The following is a 24,485-nucleotide window of genomic DNA, read 5'->3' on the forward strand; positions in this document are numbered from 1 at the left end:
TTTTATTCTAATTAATTTGAAGATTCTCATATGCCTTGGTTTTTTTCTCCAATCATTATTTTCCGTGAAAATGCAAACTGAGAGATTTAAAAATACTTCAATAATTTATTGTTCAAGACATAAAATAATGGCAAACGTTGAAGATTATGTGAGAAGCTGTAATAACTACGAATAAATATCCTCCATTTTAATAAATAATTACTTAAATTATTAACCACAATGATACGTTACAAAGCATTAGACTTTGTGCAACTGTGATTTGTGTGTGGAATAGTCATTGCTATATCTTTGTTTAGATTGAGGATGTAGAAAGCATTAGGAAAATTGTTTATTTAAATTGCCATTGAAAATACTCGAATCGGCTATTGAAAATAAAATCCACGCTTCCTAGCTTCGTCCTTAACACCAATCTAAATAAATAAATTTCAAACTAATTCTCAATCCAATCTTTTCCAATCTATCTCACAGGAAGGAAAAAAAAAAAAAAAAAAGGAAGCGATGGCTGAAAGTCTCGAACTTATCTTATCCACGAAGGAAGCCTCGAAGGAATCTCTCTCTCGCGACAGAGAGTCGACGATTTATTTTCATCCTGATTCGCAAGCTACAATCAACTATCGTTCGAATCCACGGTCCATCAGTTCACCTCGGCTTGAGCCTCGAGTAAAAAATGTGCTATCTGCCTGCACGGCCTTCCGCCTTCCCCTTTCCCCCCTCCCCCTTCCCTCCCTTCCTTCCATATTCCGGAATTCCTGGTAATACCAGCTCGCTTTCACCCCTATACCCATACCCCACCCCCCACCCTCCGTATCTCTTTCTGTCGAAACTTATATTTCACTTCCAACTTTTTTCTTATCTCCCTCGTATTCGCTGCCAGCCACGTATATCCCCGCTGCCAACCTACCTCGTCTCTTCCTCTATTTCGTTTCATTTACCAGTCACACTTCATGACCCGATAAAGTTTCCCCGGCCGGATGCCTCCGTGCCACCAGACGTTCGAGTTTCATTAAATCAGGAAACGGCCACGACAATGCCACGGGGGAAAAATTGTATTTAGGTATTCCGATGAAATCAGAAGGAGAGGAGGGATGGATGGCTTCTTTAGTGGAATGGAATGGACGAATGAATTGATTCGCAAGGAGAGAAAGAGAGAGAGTGAGAGAATGTTGAGAATTGAGAATGTGTCACGATGCTAATATTTATTTTTTTTTTCTTTCCAAATTTGTTTCAAATTATTCGTCGAAAGACGAATTTTTCAAAGAGGAGGGAGGGATGGTTTCTTTAGTAGAATGGAATGGACGAATGAATTGATTCGCAAGAAGAGAAAGAGAGAGAGTGAGAGAATATTGAGAATTGAAAATGTGTCATGATGCTAATGTTTATTTTTTTTTTCTTTCCAAATTATTCATCGAAATCAAGGAAGGAAGAAGGGATGACCTCTAGTGGAATGAAATGGACGAATGAATTAATTCGCAAGGAGAGAAAGAGAGAGAGTGAGAGAATGTTGAGAATTGAAAATGTGTCACGATGTAATGTTTATTTTTTTTTTCCAAATTTCTTCCAAATTATTCGTCGAAATCAAGGAGGGAGGGATAACTTCTTTAGTGGAATGGAATGGACTTTAGTGGAATGGAATAAATTGATTCGCAAAGAGAGAGAGAGAGAGTGAGAGAATGTTGAGAATTGAAAATGTGTCACGATGCTAATGTTTATTTTTTTTTTCTTTCCAAATTTCTTTCAAATTATTCGTCGAAATCAAGGAGGGAGGGAGGGATGGTTTCTTTAGTAGAATGGAATGGACGAATGAATTGATTCGCAAGGAGAGAAAGAGAGAGAGTGAGAGAATGTTGAGAATTGAGAATGTGTCACGATGCTAATGTTTATTTTTTTTTCTTTCCAAATTTCTTTCAAATTATTCATCGAAATCAAAGAAAACCTTTTCTCTTCCGTTTTCTTTTTTTTTTTTTTCGATCGAACAAATTTCCAACCACTAGGTAATTACATCGACCATCATCCAGGATGAGGGTGATACCCGGCACGGAACGAGCACACTTCTGCAACGAGGCGCATCCGCCACGAGTCATCAATAACCGTGGGGAGGCCGTACCAATTTCACGCGTATCTGTTTTTAATATCGATGCACGCGAAATGCCGGCGGTATTGCGCGCGGGCATTCCAAGGAAAATAAAAATCAATCGGCAAACAGCTCTAAATCATAACCGTGCCCGAATATTTGAGGCTCGTAGCATTCCATCCGATATTCATCGCTACTTTCCGTCTCCCTGTCGGCGTTCCTCGCCCGCCAAACGCTGCCGCCATGAAAAATCGATCGACCACCCTTTGTCGAGCAGTCGATCTACCCGCGTTTTGATTCACCGATCCCGACGCTACAACATTTATAACGTTCAATGTTAAATTCTCCTGTTTTGCATTGATACAGAGGTTCGCAACTGGGGCGATATTAGTGGCCAATTTGTTAATTGTATCGTGCAAAATTTACGCCCAAGTGTTCATTTCTCGTTATCGTGTGTGTGTGTAGCCGTGGATTATCCCAATTCTAAATAGAATACCGATGAAGATATATTCTCTCTCCTTTTCCCTTTTCTTCTTTTAATCTCATTTAATTAATCTTTTAAATTCGAAACAAAAGTTTCTCCGTTAAACTCGATTCTAAAAAGAGAGAGAGAGAAGAAAGAAAAAACGTCAAAATGTCAATAAATAGATTCCTTCCTTTTTATCCAAAAAAAGGGGGAAAAAAAAAAAATTCCAAATCATCGCATGGGAATGGAGCGCACAGAAGTCCATGCCGGAAATTCGGGAAACGGTGAGAGTTTATCAGCGTCTAGGTACGGCAATAATCGAGAGTAACAGAGTCGCAACAACGCGGCGATTGAATGCGAACCGGCCTTCACTCGATTCCTCGGTCGACCGATCACCAGAGGCCGTTGTTCCCTGAAAAAGGCCGGACGAAACGCGGAGGCGGAGGCGGATTTTCGTGCAAAAAGCAAAAGTGAATCGCGGTTCACCGAGTTCGCACAATTCTAATCGACGTATAGCATCGATAAATTCGTCCGCGTCACCGACGACGCGTTTAGTCGCCCGGCCCACGATAAACCTAACCTCTCTTTCCCCCTCTTCCCTCTTTCTATCTCCCCCCCTTCTCTCTCTGAATCGCGCTTTTTCAAAACGCGCGTTCGCACGCACGCCGCCATTGTTGTACGGGCGAGTGTTGCGCACGCGCAGGCCGCGCGTTCATCGACGATTTTCATTTCCTCCGCTTTATTGGCCTGTTAAAAGTTACGTTTGTGCAGGCAGTTACGCTTGATTAAGGTTTAACTCGATTCGAATGCGAGCGAGGGGCGAAAAGGGGTGGGGAAGGGTGGTGGAAAACGGGGTGCCACCATTCCCTTGCATGTCACGGCCTTTCATCCCTTGTTACGCGATTTCAAATGCGATCGAAGGGATGTTATTTAGCCGCTTTACGCGCGGCCTGACTTTTATTGGGGCTGGGGCGCGAAAAGTGGTTTGCGGGAATGTAAAATGTCCTTTCTACCTGTCCTTTCTTTCTTTGATTTCGTGCACTATGTATATTCATTTAAGGAAATTCAAATAACGAACCAGTTCTCTCGGCTGCTACTCCTTCGAAATTCATAATTAGTGACTTCTCGAGAAATATAACGAATATTGTAATAATATCATTATTCGCGAATCAATTATTACAATGTTTCAATGTTTGTTTAAAAGGAAGTCAATAAGGAATGTCCAAAATCAGGAGATCATTTCAAAGGAAAAGTTTTAAAGGAAATATTCGCCTAGAATAGTCATACTCGAGGAAGAAAATCAATCGTCTTAAAATATTTCAACTTCGCGTATATATAGAGTGTCCGAGTAAGACATTGGAAATTAATTTCCGGCGATGAATTTTCGTGGCGGAACATTGATTTTCATCGGGTTGAAATCCTATTTTCACGCGGGACCGGTTTTTAAAAGGTGGCCAGGTGGAAAAACGTGACGGAGAAACGAACGACGATGGGAAGAGGTTGCGCGGAAGTGGTCTAAAAAAAACCAGCAAGCCATTAAATGTATTTTCCTTTACTTTGGCATCGAATTCACGTAACGCGATACAACGTCGACTTTAGAAGAGGGGAAGATAAAAGAAAGGAAAGAGAGAAAGATTTCTAGTTTCAGACAGGAAATCTCGGATCGAGCAGCGATAACCTTTTAATACAACAATCGTATATCTTTTTTCCAAGACAGTACCGATGCACCAAGGTAACAAAATTTCATCGTGGATCGGATTTCCTCTTGGATATTCTAACGATCATAACCGAAGAAAGTTTTTTAAAATTTTCTAAAAAGATATAATGTTAATAAATTGTTAAAAAAAAATGTTTAATAATCAATGGATCAATTTATTAATATATATATATAAAAGTAAAATTTATTTCATTTATTAAATATTACGAATAATATCGATTATTTTTATAATATTCGTAGATACTTCTTTGGAACGTCTACTTCTTTGGGGAATCAATTCTACTGGATTAAAATAAATAGAAAAATTGAGTATAGAAAAATATTTGTCGAGGCCATTTTATCGAGTTTCAAATGATTCAAGTTAGTTGAAGAGAGACAGAGACAAATTGACATAGCGCGCCACACCGTGGCGCGATGGTGTAACGAAGAGAAAGCTATCTCACTCTATCTCACTCTATATCAGAAGAGAAACATTTTATTATTATCACTGGTTAACTAATAAATTTATTGCCATTTAATGCTCCATACAGTACACAACCATACTGTATTCATTTCATTTAATACATTTATATTATACCTTTAATATTAAAAATATTATCTTTCGCACAGAGAATTAAATTAGGAATATAGCGTTATCACTAGAGAATACATTGTAAAATATTTCCATTATAATCTTATTCCCACATTGGAGAATACATTATAATCTTGTTTAGAAATATCATATGCACATATTCAATTCTGTGTCTAACTATAATAACATTAGTTACATATATGTGTATCTAATATAATAACTGTTGAATATTGTATTATGTATAGAATTAAATTGCATAACCGTACATTTGGAAAATTAACCAGGATTCCAAACCAACTATAGAAGTAGATATAAAATCATGTATTAATGTAAGACATGAAATTCTGTATTGATCATAGGATTAGTATCTAATCTCTAGATTAGAAATATTCATTTTTGTATTAGAAAAAGAAGATTAATAAGTTCAATCCCTCTATGCTTTTCCGATTTCGATCGTCTCTTTTCTATCTATTAAGAATTATAATATTTCATATTTTAAATTCATCGATGACGCAAAGTTAAAAAAGGAAAAATTGAATGGTTCCTGATAAAAGACCTGATAAAAAAAAAAAAAAAAAAAAAAGAAGAAAAGAAAGGAGGAAAGAAGAGAAAGGGGATTAAAAGACCGATGGAGACTTCAAAGAATGATAAAAACGTCCCAGTTCTTCCCATTCCGTTTCCCATTGACCCGAATTCGGGCCTGCTTTTCTGTCCGCACATCTCCTCCATTCCTATCGGCCGAGAAAACTTTTCACCGCCTATTCTATCTTTTGTATCTCATACCACCACTATCATCCTCCTCCCCATCCTCCCCCCTCCCCCGTTGTGTTTTGTTTTTGTTTCGTCTTGCATTTTCTCTCTCTCCTCCCTCCCCCCTCTTTTTTTTTCAAATCTATCCGCACGTTGTGTGTACAACGTTGGATACAACGCAGAGCATCGAGAAACTTTTTTTCCTCTTACAATCTTCCCCATCCTTGTTCTCCTTGTCGTCCTTCCCCCACTCCTAGATGGCGCGCGGCTCGATGTCGCATCAACGTGACATTATTTCGCGCGCTTATCTCACGTTATATTTCACCCGTTTACGTTGAACGGGTAACACCGAATCGCCTGATATTCAGGTCACGCGCCGTAATGTTCTTTTTTTTCTCTTTCTTTCTCTTCCTTCCCGATATTTATTACACCCGCATCTTCCACTCACTTTGATTCGTTGACCGTTGTGCGCAGGTGTATATATATATAGTGAGAAGAAGAAGAGGGGGAGAAGAAAGGAAGAAATAAACTGTAATAAAAATTAACTTGTAATCAATAGTAAATTGTAATTTAATTTTTCGAAAGTATATATACCTTTTTATTATATTTCTCGAGTTTAGTTTCAATCAAAATCGAATTGCAAAAATTGCAAAAGTCAATTCTCAATTGAATAGACAAACGAGATAAATAAGTTGAGATACCAATTTCATCCCGATCTTCCTCTAATTTTTAAAATTGATCTGTTCCATAATTCTCCTGGAAGGAAAAGAAAAATAAATAAAAAAATAGCTACGCTAATTCGTCCTCGATCGAAAATGATTTCACAAAAAAAAAAAAAAAGAAAAAAAAACAAACGGCGAAGCGATGTTCGTGTTCATGGGCATTAATACGTGGAAACAACATTATCGACGTTCCACCGTTGTAATTATCATAATTGGCTCTCGCAATAATGATTTATCGGGCGACATCCGTTACGCTCGATATAATCTATGGGACGATATCGCGTATAGCAATTTCCTCGTGGAGCGTATAAATAAATCGGCGCGTGTTATTCCCACGCGAAAAAGCGCATCGAAGAGGAAAGGTGGAAAGGGATGGCAAGAGTTAGAACGAGAGAGAGAGAGAGAGAGAGAGAGAGAGAGGGAGAGAAGGACGATTCGATGCGTTTCGTTCGTTTGCCGATTGATGCGTTTCACGCGGTTTCGCGAAACGTGGCTAATTTTAACCAGGCAAATGGAAATTGACGTTTGAGTAGCTTCGTCTATTATCTGAATCAATATCGGGAATTACAAATCAACTATTATCAATGTTATTTCTACGCCCGTTAGTATACGTTTAACGTTTGATGATTAATCTTAGAAAATGGCAAAATAATGGTAAAATTGTTTCTTCTTTTCTTCTTCTTCAGATATTTCAAGAAGATATTTGCACAAAATGTAACGTTTTGATGAATGTAAGAATGTTGGAAGGATTATATAAAATCAAATTGGTGGAATTGGAGTTGATGAGAAATTATCTGGTGCACAAATAATTTGGATAATTAAGACAGATAATTGTTTGTAAAATAAACTTGTCATTGCGAGTGGCCGGTAAGGGAAAGGGACAATCACGTCAGCTTGTATTATAACCCTATAACGCAACGAGATGTATTCGCCACGGATACACCATGCTTCATCGTGCTTGATTTGTTTTCGTAAGAGAGGGCTTTGTACGTCGTGTCCTGAGGGAAGGACGTCGATAAACAATGTGATACTAGCAATAAAGCTCACACGAGTACCTTTAAGGACGCTCAAAGTGTATCGAAACAATTTTACATCGAGGAAGAAATCGGTTAATTGAAAATCTTTATTCAAGAGATCTTTATTGAAAAAGATGAAGGATTTTAAATTTTATCTTTATTTTTCTTTTTATTTTATCTTTAACGAGAGTAATATAATTAATCATTTGCGCAAAAATGATTAATTTTTTTTAGAAACAAAATTATTATTCGAAGAGAAAAATTATTACTGATTTTTATCCAACGAAATTGAATAGAAAATTTTAAATTGAAAGAAATGAAAATATCTACGATATGAACGAATCTGTTTCATGTAAACATGTTATTTCAATCTCTTAGATTTTTTAAAAAAAAAAAAAAAAAAAAGAAAAAAGTTTTTCTCGTTAATATGCTGCTTGGCAAATTGCTAGCAATTAATTTGCAACTTTTAATACTCTTAATAAACAGTACACTCTACTAAAATATAATGCTTCCAAAGAGTGCTTCGTTACTTTAATTATAGCTCGAAAATCATAATCAACTTGACTATAACTATCGTGCTATTAACTTAGCCGATACTCGAAAATTGTTAAAATTCCATCATTATTCTAAAATTTATTACGTACTCAACGATAAATTTAATCGTGAAATATGCAATTGTAATTTCTTAACAATTTCCTAATCTATTAAATTTCTTAAATCAAAGATATATCACTTATTTCCCCCTCCCTCCTTGTTCCTTCAAATTTAAATCAACCCCCCGTTTTCTCGATTCTCATTCGAACATCATCTTTCCAACTTTACCCAACTTTAATTCGCGTAATCGAAATCTTTCTTTCTTTTTTTTTTTTTTTTCATTTCTTCGAAAAAATTTCCAAAGCAGAAAGCAATAAATTACAACGTTGAACGTTATCGCGCTGGAACTTTCTATTCAACCAAAATATCAATCCGGCCAATTCTATGGAATATTATCATAATACCCAGTCTCCGCGAGCATTTTTTGCCCAATAACCACCCCCTCCCCCCTTCCCCCTTGGTTAAGAGGAATATCATAAATAGATGTTCTCTGTATAAACGTAGAAGTTTCCATTTAAATACCCGAATAATCGCGTTCTTCGACCTCCATTCCTGTTCACCGCCATGACATCGAGGGGAAGGAGGGTACGGACCGATAAATTAGCCGGATGCGGTTTACTCGCGTGCACATCGCTGCATTTCGTTGCGGTTTTCGTTTCACGAGTATCGGTCCTTCATCGGTACCATTGAAAATACGTTTCCAATTTCTTTTCCTCTTTTTCTTCTCTTTCTCTCTCTCTCTCTCTCTTTCCGCTTGACATAAGTTGCCGCGAAATACGCTTTTCCTTCAACAATTACGACCTGCAACGTCGTTTTGGACAAGTTTTTTCCATTTGAAATTTTTCTTAATTTTAAAATTTATTTAACAACCAACAATAAATTGTCGAGAGCTCAACAAATCAAAAGAAAGAAAATTAAGTACCAATTCCTTGATTAAATTCGTTACAGGAGCAACTAGTATCGGTCCATTGAAAATACTAATTTCCAATTTCTTTTTCTTTTTTCTCTTTCTCTCTCTCTTTCATAAGTTGCCACGAAATATGCTTTTCTTTCAACAATTACAACGTGCAATGTCGTTTTGGACAAGTTTTTTTAATTTGATAAAATTTATTCAACAACCAACAACAAATTGTCGAGAGCTCAACGTTTTAACAAATTACGAAAAAAAATTTGATAATAATTATAATTAAAAATTGATAAAATTTATTTAACAATTCTCAAGAGTTCAATTTATGAAATACAAAAGATTTGGTTAGTATCGATTAAGAAGAAAGAAAATTAAGTATCGATTCCCTGATTAAATTCGCTACAAGAGCAACTAGTATCGGTCGATTGAAAATACTAATTTCTTTTCCTTTTTCTCTCTCTTTCTCTCTCTTTCTCTCTTTTCGTTTGATATAAATTGTCGCGAAATATGCTTCAACAATTACGATGTGCAATGTCGTTTTGGATAAGTTTTTTTAATTTGATAAAATTTATTTAACAATTCTCAAGAGCTCAACGCTTTAATTTACGAAATACGAAAGATTTGGTTAGTATCGATTAAGAAGTAAGAAAATTAAGTATCGATTCCCTAATTAAATTCGCTACAAAAGCAACTAGTATCTATCCATTGAAAATACGTTTCTCTCTCTCTCTCTCTCTCTCTCTCTCTCTCTCTCTCTCTCTCTCTTTCCGCTTGACATAAATTGCCGTGAAATATATAAGTTACACTTTTCAACAATAATGACATGCAACGTTACTTTAGACAAGTTTTTTTTAATTTGATGAAATTTATTTACCAATTTCTCAAAAGCTCAACGCTTTAACGCTTTAATTACGAAAGATTCGATTAATATCGATTAAGAAGAAAATTAAATAAAATTAAATTCGCTACAAGAGCAACTAGTATCTGTCCACTAAAAATACGTTTTCTCTCTCTCTCTCTCTCTCTCTTTCCATTTGACATAAATTGCCGTGAAATACATAAGTTACACTTTTCAACAATTATGACCTGCACTGTTATTTTGGACAAATTCTTTTTAATTTGATGAAATTTATTTACCAATTCTCAAGAGCTCAACGCTTTAACGAATTACGAAAGATTCGATTAATATCGATTAAGAAATAAAATAAAATTAAATACCGATTCCATGATTAAATTCGCTACTACAGAAGGAACTGCAACGCTACTTTAATACCCATCAGCGACAAGACCATGAGAATTCAATGTCGTACCCTAAATTCAACATGAACTAAATTTTCCTTCCACCAGTGTACACACGCGAAAGCCTGTTTGGAATTTCATCGTAGCGTAGAGACACCGGTTCGAACCTGTGTCTCATGTTTTAGTTAACGTTTCATCTGCCATGTTTTAATACATATTCAACGCGTTCGCACATCCCGCCTCTCGCCACTCTCCATTCTCTGCAACCGTTTCCAAGCCCTAAAAGAAAAAAAAAAAAAAAAAAAAAAAAAAAAGAAAAGGAAAAAAAACCACCTCTAACCCCATCGAAAGGTAGCTTCTCCCTTTTAAAGCCTTTTATTCCAAGCGTATATACCCAAGCCCTCTCGCATCTCACCATTTGTCCGCGATAGGCTCGAGGATAGGAGGATAGAGGCGCGACAAATTATCCGACTCTGATCCTCCCGATTGATGCGTTTCGTCGGTGCGGTTCGCTAATTCCGTACGTGCAAATGGAAAGTGACGTCCACGGGGGAGAGAAGGAGGGAAGAGGGGGGCTTTGGGATTATTCTCGCGACGAAATATCGCGCGCCCGTATCCCTTACACCCTTGCGCATCGTGTGTGCAATCGAACCGATTGTTGACGATCGGCTTCGGCTTTCGAAAACGAGAAAGACGAAGAGAAATAAAAAAAAAAAAAATAAAAAAATAAATAAACGGAGGAAACCGTTTCCACAGATGGAATTAAAGCGAGATATTTCGTTGTTTAGGGGACGAATAGGGAGGGGGTCATCATTGGGATAAGAAGATGGAATCGAAGAAACCGGTTTTCCAAGTCGATGGATTATATTATATTAGTGTAAGTACGATTCTCGTCCGGAGAGAAATGACACATTTTGTCATTCGATGAGATGAGATCGCTCCGTTCCATTAGAACTACGTTTATTTATTTGTTTTCCTTCTTAGGGCGATTTGATTCGAAATATTAAATAAAATTTGATTGTTTCGGTCAGAGTTATAGATTACATTAACCCAGTTGAAAAAATTTCCAAAAAAGTTTACTTTAAACAATTACCTGTTAAAATTATTGTTACCGTTTTGGCACTACAATGATTCGCGATTGTTACGAATAATAAATTATCGAAGTAACTTTACTCGTAACTTCAACTATTAAATTTTCCTCATCAACTGGCCAATTACGAAAACATTGAAAAATAGGAGACAACAATACCCATAATTTTGAAAAAAGGATATTAATAAATAAACATTTAAAAAGAGATAGATAGATAGATAGATAAATAGACAGATAGAGATAGATAGATAGATAGATAGAGAGAGAGATTCGTATATTTTTATATGAGCATACAATAAACTATAAAATGTAAAAGAAAAAAAAATTGGAGCACCCTATATATACACTTTTTCTCCGTATCCGCATTCCCCCTTATTATTCGAATCGAGATTCGCCTAATGGGCCGTGTGTTTCGTCGTTTCGATGCCGCGGCCACTTTTAATTAAAAGTTCCCAATTAAACGCGACATATAATTAGGAACGATCGCTTGAACTCGAATAACCGCGAACCACGTGGTGGGTAATAGGCCGCGGATTTATGACCCGTTTCGGGCCGGATCATTTGCTGAGGGGGAGGGGAGGGGAGGAGGATATCAATGATCGTGGAATGATCGTATTGATCCGCTCGTGGGGGGCTTATTAGTGGTAATGCTCTGTGGCAAGGGGTTGGCGGAGGAGGGAATGGGATTCTCGATTTCATTTGATGATTCGAGTGGATTTTTGGCCATCGATCCCCCCGGTTGTGTGGATTCGAGCCACTCGATCCGACCGTGTACGGAAATGTAATGATTATTTTGACGATTGATAATGACCATTACGTATATTGTCGAAATACGATTTAATATAATTTAATATAACATGCGGGGAGAATCGATTAAATGGAACGAATTGAAATTTTGATAATTTAGATACGAAATGATTTCGAAGGAAAAAATTTAATATTAGATGTTTGATTCAATCAATAGAATTTCAATCTGTTTCATCCTAATTATGAGTTGACTATGAATTTATGGCATTGGTTTGGAAAAGGAATCGATTTTTAAACGATTGCCAGAAAGTGGAGCTGCCCTCCTTATTGTTGAAATCTCTTCAAGTGACAAACCACTCTCGAAGTATCCCTCATAATATCGAATCGCTCCTGGCAAGGATTACAGTTTTTTATTGTTGGACTTGGACACACTTTATTCGAAACAGAGACGAAAATATCAATATTAAATATAATAAGTTATTTCAATTACTTTATTATCATTGTTTCATTTCGTTTGAAAAAATATTAAATAATTTCTGACGTTAATATTCTTTTATGAAAGCGATAAAAATATTCTTTAATTCAAGAAGATCCAACATTTCGAGTTATCAAGTCTAACGCGAAAAAAGGAGAAAGGAATAAAGGGCGTAGAATATATCCGAGCAATCTCGTAATCCTTCTCATCCGCCATTGAATAAACTGGGCCATAACTTGAATCGCCATTAGGCCACGGTAAAGCAACAATTTCGGTGGCGAAAACGTGTCTGGCGTCGGTGTCGGGGCCCGCAACGCGACTTTTATGACGGCAAGACGAGCCCGAGTCGATTAACTTAATTAGACAATCGCCTAATGAATTCCGGGATGGTGGCCCATTAAAACGGCCAGGAGACGGCCGACTTAAAGCGCATCCTTAATCGTTTTCTCGTATACGATGTGCTGCAGAATGGACTCCGCTATCATGAGCCTCGTAAATAAAGCTTTATCGCTCTTCGTTTGACACCGTTTGCCGCGAGACCTTGCCCGGGTAAATCTAAATCTCCGAGCCGAGCTAGATAATGGAACATTGTGTACGTGTAAAATAATTAATCGATTTCGGGAACAATAGTTGTTTTCCAAGACATTTGTACGATCAGAATTAATGTTTATGCATTTTTATTTGACGATATATGATATTGTTCCATCATCGATAGTTCAATTCACTTTCGAGATACGAGCATGTTATGAATACGCGAGGTGGCAAGATGGCGGCTGAAATTCGAGGATACACCGTGACCTACTTTTCCTTTCAGGAGCTATTTACTTACGTGTTACGTTGCTCGCAAGAATAGGAAAAAGGTATGAGTCAGCGCGCTCACTCTCTGACTAGTTATGCCATCTGTGTTTAGGATAGGTCAGGTGAGTGAGAGGGCCGAGAGCGTGCGACGAGGACAGCCGGATAGCGGAACGTTCAAAGTTACACCTCGACTTGAACGACGATATCTCGAGAACGAGAAATCGTATCGATTTGAGATTAACAGCGTTTACGAAGGAGAATCTTCTGATTCGTATGACGTTCGAATTGTGGAAATATTTGAGACAGATCGGAAATTATAATTGATTAAACTTTATCGAGATTGAGATTTAAATTATCGATTAAACCTATCCATTATGAAATATTCATAAGCACAAATTATATACATTGTAAAAACTCGATTATGGAAACATTATGGAAAATGACTTCATTGATAGTCATACCCAACCTTTTTTCGTTTCAATAACGGAATATTATCTTGATGTTATCGAAGTGAATGAATTTCGAAAAGAAAAAAAAAAAAAGAAAAAAAGAAGAAGGAGAGAAAAATAAACCACGGATTAATTTCAGCAATATCATCGGACAACAGCATGAAGATCGACCGGAAGCGGAGGAACGTAACGCGAAAACGGCACACCGTGGCGATCGATAGCGACACGGATGCCTCTAGCGAGCCTTTTCTTCTCGAAATTTTATTCTTCTGGTTGCTGAAGTCGATGGAGAAAAAATTGCTCGTTAAATTAAATTCCTGCGGTGGTTTAGGTACACTGCCTACCGACCTGACTTCGAATAAAATCGGGCATGCTTTTCAATTTGGTTAGAATTTCGCCTAACAAAGTCGATACATTGTTGTTTTATTCGTAGCAAGTAACGAAAAAAGATTTTTGATTAAGGATGTTGCTTGAAGTGGTAAAAGTTTTTACATATTGAACAATTTTATACGAATATCATTCGTATTTCAAACGGTAAACAAAAGTTCAGGATAATTATTACATTTCATTTAAATGATGCAACATAATTATGTGTGAAATATTATTATATCTTATAACTTAAAATTAATAATGGATAATTATGATATAATCATAGGTTAAAATCGTGATTGACTCACCGTAATTGCATAACTGGTGTCCACAGATAAGTTTCTTTCAGTTCACAAAATATCACAATATTAAACGATCAATCATCTGAGTGTTACGGATACGATGAAAATTCTCTTCCCACAGCACCTACAATTAAGAAAAATTTAATTGTAACAATTGTTCGATGTCACGTCTTCGAATTTTTTCTTATTCACGATTCAATCTTTCAATCTTTATCCAAATTAGAGCTCAACGATCAATGATAAAAGTGTAAAAATCATTCGAAATTAAAATCGTCGAGAGACACTCAAGATGTCAGTGCAAGCCCTTCCTTATTCAGGGTTCATTTCACGAAACACGTTTCACAAAGAAGGCTTGGTTCGAGGTGAGTAAAACGCGAGACATTCCTGAAGACGTCCTCCACACGTCCTCCTCCATGAAATTCCAGGTCGGCGCTCGAGTTGAGCCTGAATTTTTCATTAAATTAACGACGCAACAGGTTCGCGTATGCCGCGTGTCGAAGAGAATTGTTTAAATGTTGCACGAAAAAAGGAGAACGGATCCCTCTCTTTTTTCCAACCCTCTTTCCCAACACACCCTTCGACCCTCCTTCCCTGGCGACGAATTAACAAGCAACAGGTGAGTCCCTGCCCTGTCCGGGCATAACTCAACGAGACGGATATTTCGAATTTTTCCCGACTCCTCCTCTTCGTCTCTCCAATCGTCCCTTTGTCGCGTTTCTCGAACGAACGAACGAATTCCTCTCGCGATGCTCGATGGAGAAGGACGTGGTGAAGTATCGTGAAAACGTGCGATATTCGTCGGCCAACAGTTTGGAATAGTTTATCCTTTATCCAGGGATTATACTCGATTTTGTTAATGAGCCAATTTTTTTTCGCATATTTTTAAAGGTTAATATATTAAAGATGGAGAAATTAAATACAAAATATTGTGCTATTCGTGAAATATGTTTGTACAAGCCAAAACAAAAGTAAAAATTGATGTAAAGACGTTGGTCGAGGCTTATTTATTTATTAAGATATAAGTGAATTAAGGTTGCGTTAGATGGAGCGAGATGGAGATAGAATGACACGTTGCGCCGCGTTGTGGCGGCGTACAGAAGATAAAGCTGTCTCTGTCTCGTTCTATCTAATGTAAACTTTTCAGAGTTCTTTATTATTCTTGATTGTTTCTTTTTATATATATTTTTATAGATATTTATTATACGAAATATTTATATTTATTAATTGTGAGTATTTTTTATAATGAAAGAGAATTTTATTGTTCTCAAACACATTTAATTAAATGATTAAAGTAATTATTGCTTGCACTCTGTAGCAATTACGTAACAAGAATTTACTTCATGGTAATTTTCAATCAGATAATCAAAATTCACGTTTAGAATTCGAGTATCTATTACGTTATTGCACATAAAACGATCGATTTCACAAACACGTAAAATGTTTCAAAATTTAATGGCTAAATGCACTGTAAAATAACTTTTATTACATATTCATTTGGAACACAAAATTAATAGAATTGACAACAAGATAAATTATTTTCAATTATAATGTGAAGTAGTAAATTCACAAAATGGAAAATATCACTAATTGAAATATTATCCAAATTATTGCATTTAGAAATTACATTGACCTTTCAGCCATTCCAACAAGAGAGTCGATAATTCGAGAGATATCGAAAATCGGTAGAGACAAGAAAGAAATGAAAGAAACGAAATATTCCTGGACAAAGGAGATGAGCTTTCTGAATGAAACAGGCTCGAAGGGATTGAAACGATGGCCGAGTGAATTCCTTTTTTTCTTCTTTCTCTCTTTTTTATTTTCTTCAAAGGAATATCGATAAACCGTGGTCGTAAGATGAGATGTCTTGGTGCACGTAATTAAAAAGGAATTAATTTTAAGACAAGCTAATATATATAAGAAGAAAATCTAACTGGAAGGATTTACGGTATCTTTGAGCATAATTAAACGTAGATCAGAGAATAGAGACGAGTAGAAAAGGCGTTGATGAGAGGAATTATAGAAAAAAGTGTTTGAAGAAATTGCTAAAGTACATACATAAATTTGTATAAGTAATGAAATTATATAATTTATGTACAATAAATTTGAGGTTATGAAAATAGGAATAGGAAATTAAACGCGAATATAGTAAATTTCTTTTCTTTTTTTTAAGAAAATATTAAAACATTCAAACGATCGAAACATTGCTTACAAAAGAATTGCAAAAAGACAGCAATTAATCACAGAAACTACATCACCACAAAAATTTGAAAAATGTCTTTACGCCTTTGTCATGCTTATCTCTGGAACGTATCTCGCGAATGGATGCAAAATTCTTCTTCAAAATTAATCGCATACCTGTGTGCAAGAGGCGTCACCGGAAATCGAGAAGTTGAGAGATCTCTGAGCGACCAGCAACAAGTTGCGAAGGCAGCAACGTACCAGTAGGTTTCTTCCTAGGCGTAGACGCGTAAAATTTTTCATTCGCCAAGTGCTCTCTCTCTCTCTTTCTCTCTTTCTCTCTCTTTCTCTTTCTCTTTCTCTCTCTTCTTTCCTTCTCTTTCTCTATCTTTCTGCCTATTTCTCCCTTCACTTTCGCGATTCTCGAAAAACGATCGAGACCACTTCGTCTGACAGCGTGGTGCAACAGGTAGACACTTAGTATCCTTCTACGAAGCAGAATTAATTTCCCTGACGCGATGCGCGTTCATATTAGAACGAAACGTGTGAAACAACAAGATGTGTGAACGTCTTTTGAAAAACGAACATTTTTTTTAACGTCAAAGATCGTTGTATATTAATATTAATTTTGATCTCTTCTTTTTTTCAGTAAAAAAGAATTATAAGAAGAAATGGAACGAGAGAAAAATACGTATTTCGATTTGGAATAGTTGAGTTTCGTTTCTTCGACTTCCTGGTTGAAATATAATCGAGAAAATTAAGAAAATTGGAAAATTTGATCCTTGGATTTTAGGTTTTTTCGATTACAACATTCCGTATATTATTAGGATCACTTCAATTTTCGATGAAAATAATCAAAGGATAAAATGAAAGGAAGTCAGGAATTATATCAATTCTGATATTACGCCCTGAGATTTCTAATGGATGAATAGTTCTCTCTTAATTAAGATGTTGGGCAAATCGTGAGAGGATTTTTCTTTGCTTCGACGAAAGTAATCAAGAGGTAGAATTAGGGGGATGAAAATTTGTTGACTTCGTTGCACCATTTCCATAACTTTTCTCTCTTGATCAAAATAATTCCTATTTCTTTTTTTTTTTTTTTTTTAGGCCACACAGACTAGAAGAAAATTAATTCCACGAATATTCCTCAGAATTTCTTCGCGATCTAATTTTTCTTTCCAAAAGAAAAAAAAAAAAATTCTTGGAAAAATAGAAATCGATCGAGAAGAACCAACAGCGACCCCTTTTCAAGATCTCAACATATGCATTTTTATTTTCCATTATTGTGTTCATATAATAATTCAAACGTAGAATAATTTCACACTAGATAAAATAAAAAAATATGCAATTTTTTCTACGTAGAATCACAATTTTTAAACTTCTAAAAGATAAATAATCGAGAGGAGGGACTGTAAAGACCATTTTCCAGGATCTCTCCAGAATATTTTCCATGTATCACGTTTACAACTAAATGATTGGTCGTTGGAACAATATCATCACACTAATAATCTTTAAACGTAGAGTACGATGATAAATTGCACCGTGGCGGGTGCAAATACGTATAAAAATGAGAGCAACGAGTATGCTTTATCATGCATATGCGAGGCCGATAATGATAGAGGAGGGGAGGGGAAAAAAGGTGGCGTTGTAATCCTACAGTGATAGGATTTCTGCACAAGGTTGCTTGTCCATAGACAGGAATGACAATGTTCAATATGTCGGTAAGGCAATTTCCTATGAAAGCAGCGTGCAACAGGTAGAGAACGTCGCCTAAACCACGAATTGTGTCACATTGAAATTTCTCGATCAAACAGATACACCTGGATTCTGCACTTTGCTTTATTATCTTATCGTATATATGTACCTAGTTAAATCCGTAACGGATCGATTTTTCGAAGAAATTCTATCTCTAGTGAAAGCAATAATATATATATAAAAAAAAAAATTGAATATTATTAACATTGGTATTTAGAATTTTAATAAATAGAATCGAATGAAACAGTTTTAGATACTTTTAATTTAATTAATTTAATTACAGTGAAATTGTTACAAAGAAAATGAAAATATTAAAGAGAAAAAAGAAAAAGTAAAATTTTCTTTTCACAATTTTTAGAAATACTTTTAAAAGTATTCTACTTTTCATTAAGAAGAATTAAGTAATTAAGATCGCCCTTCAAAAGTTTCTTTCCAACTTCAAATTTCCTTTTCCTCTTCGATGAACTATATAATTAGATCTCTAGTTGAAGTTTTCTAATGATAAAGTGAAGCAACCGATGATTAACGACGTGAATCACAACGATCGAAGACGAGACATGCCCTGTCCATCACGCATTAAGTGAAACGAGTCAACCAGTGGTCAGTCCGAGAACCGTGTTCCCACATTTCGTATCGATTTTTCGCGAGAAGTGGATGACCCGGTTTTTAGCGCACGCTTTATACACGCTTTTAACAAATAACCAGTCACACCGGCGTCCAAAAATTTTTGTAATTAGAAACGATGTTTTTGGAAGAAGAGATCGATTGATTCGAGTTCTTCAAGAGAATTGCGAGAATCATTTTTTAGAATTTTTCAAAATCAATTCAAATTCTATTTAATTGAGAAAATTTTTTATTTAGAAAACTTACTTTAGATCTCTTTTGATCAAAAATTCTTTTAAAAAATTTAGCAATAAGGAATTTTCAAAATCGATATTCAAGTCTTTTTTTAATTAAAGAATAATGGATGAATTCTACTTCAATTCTCTTGTGAAAATTTCTCGAAATTTTAAATTGAACGAAAGAAATCGAGATTTCAGTTCAGTTTCTTTTTAATCAACTTTGCTCGAATCAATTTTGAAAACTTACGAACGAGTCAATTCTACTAAGAAAATTTTTAAATTAATTTTCAAAATCAAAGAAACCATCTTAAAACTTCATAATAAATTTATCCAGAACTTGTACAAAAACTTTCCATTCGAACAAGAGAAAATTTCTTACTGTAAATCACTAAATATCGATCAACAATTTTCATTTCGTTAAATCGAGTAATAATTTCCAAAGTTCCGAAGAATTGGGGAAACGTGGCTTTCGAGAAGACAGCTGGAAAGACAAAGAGGCTCGATCGAAGAGCACGCAAACGATCCAAAAGCTTCGAAACGACGTTGGGCCATTCTCTTCCATTCGACAAACCAGCCCTCCAATTTCTCACAAAGTGTACCAACGACTTCCAATCACGCGACGTACCGAGGATTCGTATCCGATCGAAAGATCATCGAGAACAAGAGAATTCGAGAGAAATAGGCTGACCAAGAGACGAAGAGAAAAAAGAAGTGAGGAACAAAGAGATCGTAAAAAACTTCGAAGAAAGATATATTCCATTTCCTTCGAGACGTTGATCGCGATGTACATCGTTTCATTTTCACACCGACTCGCAACTGGCGCGATCAATTTACACGCGTGGCCGTACAAACTTCGTTAAACTTGAACGGAACTTTCGAATGGAAGAAAAAAGAAAAAAGAAAAAAAAAGAAAGAAAGAAAAAATAAAAGAAAAAACCAAGGAAAATTTAAAACTAAAAAATATTTTTAAGTAAAAAAAAAAAAAAAAGAAGAAGAAGAAGAAGAAAGGAAATTTCTCAAAATATTCCGATAGGTTATAAAAAGAGGAAAAATTAAGAAACGCGTATTTTGCGGAGGTGTTAAAAGGACGTCGTATGCCTGTCTCTGTCTCCGTAGATACTGAAGCGCAGTTCGATACTAAGAACGGTTATATTCCAACCCCTACCACGCCACGTTCGAACCCTACGCATCGCAAGATGGCTGGCCATGTTTGCGAAATGGCGCTTGCGCGTGCGATTCCTGCCTGCCTCTCCCTCGCCCCTCCCCTCCCCGCATCTCTCTCCTCGCCCTTCATTCCTTCCTTTTCCTACTCTCCTCTCGCCGTGGGATAGTGATGGGCCCGATCCGGGAGTTGGTCGCAATTTTTCATCGTTTTTTGATCGTTGGTTGGAGAATTTCGTCGTGGTCGACGATTTTTAATCGTGAGTTAATACGGATATTTATAATTTTCAGTGGGTAATGGGATTTTTCAATTTATAAATTGAAAATCAAATATTCGTAGTCGTGTGATATTTGTAAATGTAATTATTACGTAATATGTTTTATATATATATATATATATATAGCGAAATTTCAGTTCAAATTTTTCCATAATATCTTTTGAACGTGAACGAAATATTTAGCGATGTTTATCGCTCGATGAATTGATACGAAGGTAAAAAGTTCGGGTTTAATGAAAAGATCTCCATTTATCTACGAGAATTCAAGAATGTACTTGCTATTTCAAGTGAAAATATTTAGCGTAGAGGGAGTATAATTCTTGATCTCTCTGAAGAGAAACTTCTCAAGGGAGGGGAGGGGAGAGGAGGGAGGAGGGGAGCAATGACGAGAGCTTTACAAATTGCAAATTCAATGTGGCATGAGAGAAATAGTAACCGTACGTTTGAACACTTGATTCGTCCTCGATTTGAAGGTATTCAAATGCGAGGAAAACTCTGCTGTCTCGCGAGTAAAATCAATTAAAAAGTGGGACGACTGGAAGAATTAATCATCAAGTTGAAACATTTAATTTGAATAAATGTAAATTAATATTGTCCTGTCAATACTCCATTCCTGAAATAAATATTTTTCGATTTTCTATTAATAGTAATAATATTTATTGTAAATTTAAAATTGATCAAAATAATTGTAAAGAGACTCGATCAAATAATAATTCAAATTTATATTATGAAATATGAGAATGTTAAATACATCGTGTAAGAGAGACGTTAAATTTTCAATCAATTTATTAGTTCATCTTTAAGCTATAAATAATTAAATCCAAATTAAAATTACATAATTAATGATGTTCTAATTTTGCAAACATAGCGTAATAAATTACCATGTAAATTCGTTATCATATATATACGTCATATTAAAAGTTTCATCGTTTTTTGTATTTTCTAGCAATTCGTAAAAATAAATTTAAAAAAAAAATTACAGTTATCGAAATTGAAGCTTATACATAGCATCGAATATTATAAACAAAAAAAATCCAAAATGAAATATTTCGATGCTTCTATATTATATATTTGTATTTGTGCTTTTATGAAAAATTTACCTAGTTTTGATCTAAATTGTAAAAGGCAAAAAAAAAAAAATGTTAATTTAAACAAATACGTATCATTAAACAAACATTGAATTTTTATCAATTTATATTTATTTAAAAATTTAAACTATTGACCCAAAGAAAAATAAGAAATGGATGACAAATCAAGAAGGAAAAAAAGAAATTAAGAAGCAATGTATTCAATTATCGATTTAAGGAATACATATCGATACAATCTGAGTCACGTTCGGTCCCATCGCTAACAGAAACATCCCCCAGCTCTTCGTCGCTAGTTCACGCGACCATCTTCATCCCTCTCCCCTTTCATTTGATCATCTCGATCCCTTGCCTCGTCCCTGGACTATTCTCGCCTTTTCCTCCAATTCTTCGAACGGCCGATTTCCAACAACCAATACCATCTCAACCATTTCCTCGTCCATGATTATTTCGCACTGTTATGAGAATGTCCTTTACTCGACCACTGAATATCGCTAAAAATATCCTCCCCTCTCTCTCTTTGAAGATTTTAATTGAAGTTCGCCACAATTTTCAACGACGTTAAAGCAAATAAACAGTGTTGTTATTTGGATTAACTGGGACACGCTGATTTATAATATTATTTTCTATCTTTTAATAAGAGATTATTTTAAGTTGAAAGATTATTAATTTATACATAATACTAGTATAACGAGTGAATTATTCTAAAAATTCTAAAGATCGGGCACACAATGAATATTATAATATTGGTTGGAAGGATTTCATATATATAGGGGTCGTAATCGATAGCTACGCGAAAACAACGATGATGAAACGTATATGAAAAATATATTCTGATGCAATCGAATCGAAGCTGCAATGCAGAATCATAATATACCTAGTTATACTTAATATACTTATGTGACAATTTTCTTCGAATGTAATTAAACGTAATTTTCATCTTTTTGGAAAGAAGATAATAAATCTTAGGAAATGATTTCGAAGAAAATCTCTGAAAATATTTTTTATTACATTAAAATCTGCACTTACTTTATCTCCTCTCTTCGTAATAAATTAAAAATATTCTAATCCTCCGGTTAACCAGAGTGGCAATCGATCTATTTCCAAGTACTGAAACGGTGGCTACGTAACTCGCTGATACAAATTTAAAACGGGACACGAGCTTGATTCTCCTGAAACATTCTCTATGAATATTTGTCAGAATAATAGGGCATCCTGGGCTGGATCGATAAACGCTATACCAGACATATCTTTGGAGGCAATCATTTTTATCGCGTATTTATTACACGGAACTGGTCCAAATCCGGCAATTCAATACGAATATATATATATATATTTGAATATAATCTTGATCATTATTTCGAAATATTTCATTCGTGACACTACTTTCAAGCGTTATTAAATAATAAATAATTTTACAATGTTAACAATGCAACAAGGGTATCTTTTCAATCACGATCCTTCTTCGTGTTTTCGATACCGTACCAGTTTATCTTAAAAATTTTGTAACTATATACCGTTGTTTGTTTGCCCAGAAATACAAAACCTGTCGTCGTAAATCAAAATCAAAAAAAAAAAAAAAAAACCAAAAAATCTAAAAAGTTATCCAAACAAAAAAACTTCGAAACTTCGAAACTTTTAATCCCCTTCTCGCGCTTCTTCCTCCCGCAAAGAAAAAAAAAATCCCCGCTCTTTCCGAATTTCCATAAATTTCCATTTTCCAGGAAATCGGGGAAAACAAGTAGCATCGAATACGGTTATCTCGCGATCTCTCATAAAGTGTCCCAGCCCGGGCAACGAGCGGTTGCCAGCAACAGCCCAGTTCTCCTGGCGCGCGTGCACGCTCGCGTTCCGCCCGGACACATCGAGCGGACAAGGGAGATTCATTAAACGCTCGCGTGGACGCGCGTGTACGCGCTTTGTCAGTCTCTGTCGGGTTGGATGCTTGTGACGTTATGATTAACGCGGCAGAATTTTACGCGGGAGGGAGGGGCTAGGGATTTCTCGTATCGTGGCGACCACGATCGAGCCATCACCGAATCGATTAAACTTTTCGCCCCGCGCGTGATCCTCGCGTTTGATCGCCGGAATCGATCGACTCGACAATTCGTCACACGCGTGCTATTTTTCTTCTTTTCCTTTTTTCGTCATTTTCACCCTATTCTTTTTCATAGGGAGAGAAAAAATGTCTACCCTCCACGCTGAATCAATCGTTTGACACGATTTATATATATATATATATATATATTTTTGATCGACGATCAAGATTAGACGGAGAAAGAAAAATTGGCGCGTCGATGGAACGAGGGAAATTGAAAGAAAAAACGAACGGTTTCATCGGTGGAATCATATTTTCGACGATATTATAAAATTGAATTTAAAAATAAATCGAGATTAATAATCCTGTACGTTTTCATCGTCGATCGAAGCGTGCATCTCTTCAAACTCATCGCAGGGAGCCCTATAGAATCGTTCTGATCACGATTCCAAGAACGTCGTCCACGAGGTACGTAGGTACACGAGGCGTGCCGAGGATATCGAACGTGACGCTCCCGATTCTCCTTTTTCCGCCGTTCCTGCTCGCGGGTCATTACACCGGCCCGGATATCCAGTCGAGGAGGATCTCTTTCCGGAACACAATTAAAGGCAGGAAGCGTGAGAGCCATCCCACCTCGTCTGTGTGTATAGACGACCCCGCCATCACCACCACCACCATCTATGCGTGTACGTGTATACGTCGAGAGGAACCTCCTCTCGTGGAACGTGGGGAGAGGGGAGCTGGACCAGACCGAGTTTTCTCGACCCCTTAAATTTTCGGCCTGCACCACTTGTTGGCGGCGGCCGCGAGCAACAGATGACACCGGCCGACTCGGCGACACGAGGATTGTAATTTGATTTTTGGC

This window comes from Apis laboriosa, unplaced genomic scaffold (genome assembly GCF_014066325.1).
Source record: "Apis laboriosa isolate Shangri-la unplaced genomic scaffold, ASM1406632v1 scaffold19_cov150, whole genome shotgun sequence".
Taxonomy (NCBI): domain Eukaryota; kingdom Metazoa; phylum Arthropoda; class Insecta; order Hymenoptera; family Apidae; genus Apis; species Apis laboriosa.